Genomic DNA, 10,254 nt, shown 5'->3' with positions numbered 1-10,254 from the left:
CAATTGTCTGTTAATTTTGTCTATTGTGTTCTTTATTGAACAGAAATCCTTAATTCTGATGTGTTCAGACCTATCGATTTTTGCCTCATGGTTTTGTACTTCCTCGATTTTATTTGAGATGTCTTTCCTTATCCAAGGATAACAAAAATATTCCCCTGTTTTCTTCAATTAGCTTTATAGTTTCATATTTTGTACTTCAGTTTTTATTCCATCGAGTTTGGGTTTTGTACATGGTTCAAGGCCTGACTTTACTTTTTTCCGTTTAATGAGCCAAGCTGTTTCTGAATTTTCTACATTTCTCTGTCCATTAACCAAGTATTCCTGGTCTATAAATAAAATCTATTCTTTTTATCAACTTTATCTGAAAACTTTCTTTCAAAGCTAGTTACCCTCCCTTGTCCTTCCTTAACCTCTAAACTTCTTAAAGAGTACACTCTCCATTAAAAAGAGCTCCAAACTTTTTCCATTTTTTCTTAACTCTTATTTATTTCTTAATCTGCTATAATCTGATTTCACAATACCCAAAAGTATATTGGGAATTATTCTTATTACATAATTCCTCCCAATTACCAGAGTTAGTGGCCTATTTTCATCCTGGATCTACCTAAGTACTGCTTTATCTCTTTCGCACAAAAAATTTTTTTTTTTTTCGTTTTTTAAAAGTTATCTACTTTGAAAAGTTCAGATCCTTTTAAAGTTGTTTTCCTGGCCTCCTGTCTCTTTAGAAATGAAGAGCTTAGGCAATTTTTAAAACCAAAGTAATTTTTAAAATTCTCCTTTTCTTCTCTAACTGTATAAATATCCTAGCTTTAATATAAAATTACATGTTAGAAGGAATGGCCCATTGGTAAGGGCATCAAATTTTTCTAATGGGAAAAGAGGAAAGTATCAATGTATCAGTCAGTACTTAAAAAAAGTGAGAGAGAAAATCAAAGCTGTTTCTAGAGAAGTCTTCCAATTGTTTAACTATAATTATTCTAAGAAAACCAACTGGAATGCAGGATGGCTCTGTCCCATGGCAATCTAAAATACAACCTCTTTTAGTGTATATATACAAAATATATGTCTTAAACAATTTGGAAGAAAAGCAAAATTCTGATTGTAGGATTTTTCAAATTATAATTATTTTTCCAAACTGTATTCGATAAGAGCACAGAGGCTTCAGAGTCTCTTGGACTGCTGCTAACACCAATGATCCCTTCTGACACCGGGCTGGAGGGCTGGCATTCCCGTGGAAGGGTGAGAGGCACCTGCTGTTACAGCAGGGAATTAGTAAATGAAAAGCCATGTTTGCCACCTGAAGAATTCTTAATGTTTGACTATTTGGTTAACATAGACCAAGGATGTGCCTTGATTTTCCATTTCTAAGAGTCACACTTTAGGTTAAAAATATCTGTTCTGCAATCTCCATATATCATCAGATACTGTAGAATTTATATCATGGTATCATGGTATCTTCTCAAAAGGAAGAGAAAAAAACAGTGTTTCATAAGAGTCTTTTTTTGGAGGTGGGTATCTTAAATGTCCGTGATCACAAAAACTCTTGGCTTCTTTTCATTATAGACCTGCATTGCTGAATATGTTATTGCCTTAACTTCAGTTCCCTGAAGATGCTTAGACAATGAGGATTCTTCTCCGTACCCAACTGACTATAATTTGAAAATTCTTTGATCACTATTAAGTACTTTCACTTCCTGGGGTATGAAGAATTCATCAGCACTGAATTTATAGAGCCACTCATCCAAAAAATGAAACAGAAGAGATTGTAAGTCATTTCCCTGGGTTTCTATTTCTATTGTTTGGAGGGGCTCCACAGTCCCAGTATCTGTCATGTAACCAAATATGGCTATTGCACATTGTTTGAATGCTTCCTCCGGAGTATCTCCCCGTGCATATAACTGGACATCCGCTGTATGATCCAAATACTCATACTTCTGATTGACTGGATATGTGGCCTTGATTGCCTTCTGCTCCTCAGTCAAATTGTAATCTCTAACATCTTCCTCTTCCTGCACTATGATTGCAGCCTGTGTCCCACAAATATTGATGTCGTGTTTTCATTTTCATTCATATCAAAATATTTTATAATTTCTTTACAGGCCCACGGGTTATTTAAAACTGTAATTTTTCAGATATTTGGAGATTCTCCAGAGACATTTGTTATTAATTTCTAATTCCTTTGTAGTCAGGGAACATGCTTCGTATGATTTAAATCCTTTTAAACTTAGACATTTTAATTATGAGCCTCATTGTGAGTGTTTTATGTGTACTCAAACATAATGTATTCTGCTGCATTTGGTTGGAGTATTCTATAACAATTTACCCTGTTTATGTCTTCATATTTAAAGTGGATTTATTGTAGGCGGCATATATTTGAGACTCACTTTTTTATAAATCTGACAATCTCTGCCTTCATTTGGGCTGTTTAGACCATTTACATTTTAAGTTATTATTGAAATGGCTGGTTTTCAATCAACAATCTCGCTATTTTCCCATCGTTTGTTCTTTACTCCCCTTTTCCTTTGCCTTTGTTTTGGATTGAGTCCTTTTTATGATTCCATTTTATCTCCTTTGTTGTCTTATGAACTTTGTTTTGTTTTTTTTTTTTAGTGGTTGCTTGAGGGCTTACAGTATACGTCTTTAACTTATCATGGTCTACCTTCATATAATATTACACTGATTCATATATAGTATAAGAATCTTACAATGGTTTACTTCTGTTTCTCAGCCTATTATTTTTTCAGTACTATTGTCATGCATTTTACTTCTACATATGTATAAATCCTACAGTCATTGTGATAACTTTTTAAAGAGATTTAAAAAATAAGAGAATAATCTTTATATTTACCCATATAGTTACCATTTCTAGTGCTCTTCATTCCTTTGTGTAGATCCAGATTTCTGGAATCATTATCCTTTTGCTTGAAGTATTTCCTTTAATATTTCTTGTACTGAAGGTCTACTGACGATGAGTACTTTCAGCTTGTACATGTTTGACAAAAGTCTTTATTTTGCCTTAGTTTTTGAAAGGTATTATAGAATTCTAGGTATAGAATTCTAGGTTGATATTTTTTTCCTCAGAACTCTAAAGCTTTCACTCTACTATCTTCAGGATTATATTGTTACCAATGAAAAGTCTGCTGTTATTCTAGTTCATTTTTATAATATGGTCTTTTCCATCTGGTTTTGAAGGTTTTTCTCCTTATCACTCACTGTTTTGAACAATTTATGATGTTCTTTGGTATAGTTTCCTTCGTGTTTCTTGTACTTAGAATCTATTGACTTTTTTAAATTTATTTGTGGGTTTCTCATTTTCATCAAGTTTGGAAAAATTTGGCCATTATTTGTTCAAATGTTTTCCTTCCAGGACTCCAATTAAACTTGTATGAAAGTCACTTGAATTTTTCCAAAGCTCAGTGATGTTCTGTTTATTGTTAAAATCATTTTTTATGTTCTATATTTCATTATGCATTATGGATAGTTTTTATTGCTATTTTTTTCCAGTTTGACAATCATTTATTTCTTCCATAGTGTGTAATCTGTTAATTACATCTGATGTTTTTTTTTAATTCTCCAATAGCGTGGTTTTCATCTCTACAATTATGATTTGAGTCTTTTCTATATCTTTCATGTTTCTAATTAACAAACTCAATTTTTCCTCTATATCCTTGAACATATGGAATTCAGTGATAATAGCTGTTTTAATATAATTGTATACTAATTCTATCATTGTGTCATTTTGGGTTTATTTTCAATTGATTGTTCTCCTCATTATGGGCTATATTTTTCTGCTTCATTGCATGCCCGTTAATTTTTGATTGGATGGTAGACATTGTGAATTTTAATTTTTAGGATGCAGATATTTTTGTTTTCCTATACAAATTTTTGAGCTTTGTTGTGGGATGCAGTTATTTGGAAACAGTTTGATCCTTCCAAGTTTTGCTTTTAAACTTTTTTGGGGGGTAGGAGCGTTTAGTCTAGAGCTAACTTTGGCATACTATAGAGACAACTTTTGACTACTCTATCGAATATCCTGTGAATTATGAGATTTTTCATTCTGCCCAGTGGGAACAGAAACTGCTCCAAGTCCCATGTGAGCTCTGAGTATTGTTCCCTCTAATTCTTTGGATTGGTTCTTTCATTGGCCTTGAGTTTTTCCCATCACATGCCTATGTTGATTAGTACTCAGTTGAAGACTCCGGGAGAAGCCTCTGAGGCTCTCTGGAGATCTCGCTCATTGTAGCTCTCTTGTCTCCAATACTCTTCCTTCTCCATCCCCAGCTTCATCTCCGCACCCTGGGGAGTTGCCAGGCTCTGCCGGGGCTATCATAGGACTCACTTTGTTTTCCATCTCTGTTCTTTGTTGCCTGATATCTGATGTCTTGAAAGTTGTTGTTTAATATATTTTGCTTGGTGTTTAGTTGTTTTAGGTGGGAGAAAAAAATCCAGTCCCTGTTATTTCATCTTGGTCAGAAGCAGAATTCTCTAAAATAAAAAAATATCTATCCTTTGACTCCATACTCTTTGATTATGTCTTCATATTTATCATGTGTTTATAATTGTGTACACTGCATTATTGAATATTTTCCTGACAAAAGAGAAATTTTGTTTTGACTAAGCATTGATGAGAAATTAATTGCCCACTTACAGTTTTATACATCCAATAACTAGAAGAATTTTCTAGAGACCTGCTTCTGGCTCTATACATTTAAAACCTTTTTCTCCTCCGCCTCCTGCTTTATCTTTAGTGCCAGTTGCTATAGGATATAGTTAGTTATTGCAATACAACCTCGTTGTTGCTCCTTCATGTCACTGTTCAAGGTGAGGCAGTATGATGACTGATGGCAGTATTCCTGGAAGCCATTCCCACACGGGGATGGTTAGCAAAAACCATTATACATGGATGTTCCTGCAAACCACATAAATATATTTCACTCAAAAATAGTCCTTTATCCAACTTACCTTTAGCTGCATTCCCAAAACGCTTGTGGCCACCACCCCAAAGCCACCTGACATGGGGAAGAGCATGATATAGGAGAAATCAGAGTGAAAAGAGCCAGCAGTCTTAACTAATTGCAGTTAAGATACCTTACTTTAGCAAATTTTAGAGAAAGATGACCACATGAACACATTGCTTGGGCCCTTCAGAGACTGGAAGAGGCTGTGCCAGTGATGGTCCTTGAAGCTTAAACTTCATGGTGAATCTGCCTCTGCTCATGATGCCTCCTCGGTTCAGGCTCCCAGTGGAGCCCAAGTTCTTCCCTTGGGCAGACCATGCCCTTTCCTGTTCCCATTTACTTCTTCAGATTGCACCCCCACCCCAGACTTCTCACTATTCCTGTCTGCAGCTCTGTGCATTGCATATGTTGTTCTCATTACCTGAAATGCCGTTCATCCCCTTCTTCACCTGGGAGGATCTACCCCTCCAATAGGACCAGGACAAGTGTCATTTCCTCTGTAAGACTGGTCATTCTTGACTCCACTGGGGATTGTTATGCTATAGCTTGTTCCAGGTAGGCCACATAACACCCTGTTTTGCGTTTGTCTCTCCCACCAGCATCTAAAGCCCCTAAGGGCCTGTAACTTATTTTTCTACCCAGTGCCTAAGTCAGTGAGTGGCACCTGGTAGGATGTCTGGATGAATGATATCTCTTCGTCTTCCTCCCCAGAGTGCCGGCTTACTTCACTTATTAAACGTTTGTTTGTTCGTTTGTTTACAGCAAAGACAAGGTAGGAGGAGCAAGACATTTTTGAAGCATAATTAAATGGGCGAAAGAATAAATAAATGTTGATAGACTTCTCCCGACCCCTGTGTGATAGGTGAGCACCGCGGTGTGTTGGCGTGATTTAGGAACTACATAATACTAATGGCTGTCACTTGCCGAGTCCTTAGGTATGCCCTAAGTCGTCTGAAGTCCCTAATTTGCTCATTCAAGGCGCAAGACCACCTTGTAGGGTTGTTTTGTGATTCTCCTTTCACTAGTCTGGGCTTCCATCCGTGTCTGAGGCAGGAACTGTGGCCGGGCTCCCTCCTTCGCTATCAGGGAGATGGCGGGCTGCGGGCATGGAGTGGGTGTATCCGTGCCCGCGCCACGGACTCTGAAGTAGCTGCTGTCCAGGGAGGTAGGGATGCGGCGAGACCTTGGGTGCAGAGAGAAATACAGCGATAGAAACACCAGGGGGCGCAAGCAACTCAGCTTTCCGACGTAGGAAGCACCCAGCTTCCCACGTAGACGCGCAGCCCTGGGCCGCCAGGCTTTTGCCTGCTTTATCTCGTGAATTCTTACAGAGCTGTAGGAGGGAGGTTCTCATATCTTCATTATACTGATGCTGAAATAGAGGCTAGCAGAGGCCGACTTGCCCAAAGCCACAGAGAATGACAAAGCTCTTGTTCTGAACGACTTTTCTTGCTCATCCTGCTTTGGCACCATGTCCTGCATACAGAGAGTACACGCACCCCTATCTACGCAAACCTATATCCTGTCCCTTCTGTTTATTTAAATTAGTGTCTCTAAAACCACAGATTTCCCTGCTCTGCTGAATTTCTTAGGCACTTGGGGGCCCCATCACCCATTTGGGACACCTGCTGCATCTTGCCTAGCACTGCCCTAAGATGTCACATCTGTCAGACTTGTTTCCTCTCAAAGTGTAAATTCCAGCCTTTAGCACAAGGCGTCTCACAGTCTGTGCTTAATAAACATGCCGAATAAATGACAGGCAGACACAGCAAGTGTGTGTGTGTGTTTGTGTGTCTATGTGAGTGTATGTGCGTCTGCGTCCGTATGCTTCTTAACATAGCTCAGGGCCTGCACAGAGCCAGCAGCCACAAACACTGTTGAAAATATGTGAATGAGGATTTAATGGTTTAACATTTCTATTTTGTTCCACCTCCTTTACGTTCCTGTCCATCTAGAACTGCAAACTCCCAGAAGGTATGGATGAGGAATGAGGGCCTACGTGGGTGAGTAAAGGGGGAAACCAAGGAAGCACAGGGCAGGGAGCAGAGCTTTCTCATGGAGAGAATAAGGCCGTCAGAGAGAGAGAGAGAGAGCTAGAGAGAGGGGTGGGGTGGGGGAGGGGAGAGAGACGCCAAGATGAGAGCAGAAGGGAAATGAACCGTGAATAGGAGCCTTGTGTGTGGCCCAGTGGTGCTGACTCACCCAGACTCAGGGGAGGGAAAACTCACGAGGGATGAAGAAGGGGCCTGTATGCTGTGGTCAGCATCCCCAAACCACCCTACCACACCTAGGACACCCTGTCTGTTCTGAGGCCCAAACGGTCCTGGAAGGCTTTGCTTCGGGTTGGGTGGGCTGGGGAGCAGGGGAGTGGGAGGGTGAGCACTACAGAGAAGGGAGTTGGCTGAGTTTTTTGACAATGACAAAGGCCCTTCCCAGGAGAGCTATGATTTTGGATTCGGGTGGGGAAGGAGAACCAGGGCAGGGAGGTGTGTGTCCCAGTCAGGCTCCAGTGGCTTCTTGTCTACACCTGAGGAGCAAGGCATGCCTTACGAGTAAATGCTTCCCACAGCTGATGCTACACAGATGGAGGCACAGCCTGGGAATAGAAGCTCCACCATCCTTACCACAGCTGTCAAACCGGTTCAGATAGGAGGACAGGATTTCTGTCAGACATCTCTAGGCCCGTGGGCAGAGGGCAAAGCCTGGAATATGGGGCAGCTCAGGTGAACAAGATCAAAGCCCAGACGTCGTAGAGAATCAGATGAGAGGAAGGAGTTCCAAGGGAGTTCCAGGGCTGGGCTAGCAATTCCTGGTCCCAGGTGAGCTCAGGGAGGTGCAGGTGGTTGCAGTGGAAGAGAGCCGGGCTGACTCTTGAGCCTGAGTTCTGCCATGAACTAGACATTAAGTCCGGACGGGTCGCCTGGCCTTTCTGGGCCTCATTCTCATCTGTAATGAGGGAACTAGAGTGAAGGGTCTCTAAGCTTCCTTCTCGCTCTAACATTTGACGGTTCCATGTGTGTACGCAAACCATCCCTCTCCTTTCTCCTCAGCAAAACCCTGTCCTCAGTGTCCTGCTTCTGGCTGAAAGTCTCAAAGGCTAGCTAGCTAACTAGTGGACTCATACGTAGGCACCTGACTGACAATAAGCTAATACTTCAAACTCCCTAGGTGTATTATTCCATATTTTTGACTATAGTGTGGCCAGTGGAAAGAGTAGACTGGAAGGCCAATTAAATGAAAGTTCGAATTCAAGCTGTGCTACTGAATCTCAGCCCTGCTGTGCTGCAGGACCTTGAGCAATTTCCTGTGCCTGGGGCGGGGGGGGAAGGGGTAGGCGGGGGTGCAATTACCTTATGTGTCAACTAGGAATAACCTGCCCCTGTAGTTGTGTTGATGATGTAACATGGAAAATACCTAATTGAGAGATTGGCATTAAATAAATTACTCAGAAAATGTTGGTACTCTCCTTTAGAGCAGTGGTCCCCAACCTTTTTTGGCACCAGGGACCGGGGCTCCTATGACAATCTAATGCCTGACGATCTGAGGCGGAGCTGAGGCGGAGATGCTAGCGCTGGGGAGCGGCTGCAAATGCAGATGAAGCTTCCCTGCCAGCTGCTCACCTCCTGCTGTGTGGCCTGGTATTGGCTCAGGGGTTGGGGACCCCTGCTTTAGAGGCCTTAATCATAACCAAAAGGAACAGAGTAGAATCTGAGGTGGATTAAGGTGCAGGTTTAGCAGGGAGCACCCTCGGCATCCACGTGGGGGGACAGAGGTGGAGGGAGGGGAGGAAAAAGAAGGGCAGGTAAGGTGAGCTGCAGCTCAGCCAGTCCCACAGGGATTTTGAAGTTGAGATGATGCCTCAAAGGTCGCTTGATTAGGGACAAGGGGTCCAGATCTTTATGCTCCACATCAATCAGTCTTTGGATGTGAATTGCCCCTGGAAGGAGGTGTGACCTTTCTTCCAGTGAAGCCAATGCGTACAGGGGGATTATGGCTGAGGGAAGTTTATGTCATCATTCCCCGAAGCTAGGGAAAAAGTCCTCCATTCCTGGAGGGGACCTGGGTGTCTGCCATGTTAAGGTACTAGGACAAATTAAGTAGGCGACTTCCCGGGGATAAAGCCAATCTTACTGTGATGCTTCCAGTAATTTCTCAGAGAAAACCATTTCAGTGGTGTGGACAGAGCTCTTGATCCTTCGTGATTTTGCCAGGACCACCTTCAATAACCCCGCGTGGCATTTAAACCCCACTGGCTTTATTCAGTTGTCTCTGTTAACTTTTTGTGTTAATGTTTTGCTTCCCCCTCCCCCCACCCCAACCCGCAATGAGACTGTGAGTACCCTGAGGACAGGGAACACATTAAAACTTGTTTTCTGTAATAACTACTTTCGTTTCTGTCCCATCTTAAATATCTGTTCCTTGAGGGGAACAAGATGTTTTGTTCCGTTTATCTGACTGATAAAGGTCTCCTGCTGGGTCTCATAAGCCACTCTTTGGGGGTGGGGGGTGGTTCTGGTGTAGGGGCGGGGGCAGCAGTGTGGTGACCAGGGTTTAAACTTGCTTCCATCCTAAGAATCTGCCCAGATACTTATCTAGAGCCCCACCTTAGTCTGCAGAATCAGAATCTCCAGCAGGCCTGGGATTAGGGTAATAAATGACTCGGGACTTTCTCATCTGGGGAACAGAGGTAGCGAGTGGAGAGAGCAAACAAATTACTGGGGTTTAAATCCTGGCCCTATCACTTACTAAGGGCCCTCGTACAAATCTCTGGTCCTCAAGGACCTCATCTGCACACCAGAGCTAGTAATACTCACAGCTCCCTTGGGAAGATTAGTAAGGTGATATGTGCACGAAATCTCTAATGCGGTGGAATCCAAGTAGGCACTCTTGACTCTGAATGTCACTGACCTCTGACAAACCAGATTCAGGAGTTTAAGACATCTCCTATGTCAGAGGCAAATAACAGGGTCTTGTGAAAGAACCAGTGAGGGCTACAAGGCAAACTTCTCAAAAGGTGACCCTCAGGTTACCTACATCTGCTGGCCCCCAGGTCCAACCCCCATGAACCCTTACTTTTAGCGGGCTTCCCAGGTTATACTGAAGTACAATAAAGCCTGAGAACCTCTACCCTGTCTTTCCCCTTTGCTTTTACCAATGAATTGGCCATTGATACCCGAGCGGATGGCTGGATATAGGCTTTCAAGTTTTATCGACTAGTTGTAATTACATTAAAGATTCCCGTGGAACAATGCTCATTGCCTACTTCTGACTCATCTTGTATGAAAACACATCCTAT

At 42.0% G+C, this 10,254-nt stretch overlaps 1 protein-coding gene and 1 pseudogene across 1 annotated transcript in view; one reads left to right on the top strand and one right to left on the bottom strand.

The window, feature by feature from the left end:
• ST7L (suppression of tumorigenicity 7 like) overlaps positions 1 to 10,254 on the top strand; it is a 126,480-nt gene that overhangs the window by 96,763 nt on the left and 19,463 nt on the right.
• LOC120584961 (protein archease-like) lies at positions 1,027 to 2,054 on the bottom strand (annotated as a pseudogene).

Source organism: Pteropus medius, unplaced genomic scaffold (assembly GCF_902729225.1).
Source record: "Pteropus medius unplaced genomic scaffold, Ma_sr-lr_union100, whole genome shotgun sequence".
Taxonomy (NCBI): domain Eukaryota; kingdom Metazoa; phylum Chordata; class Mammalia; order Chiroptera; family Pteropodidae; genus Pteropus; species Pteropus medius.
This window is presented reverse-complemented; position numbering and strand designations above follow the sequence as displayed.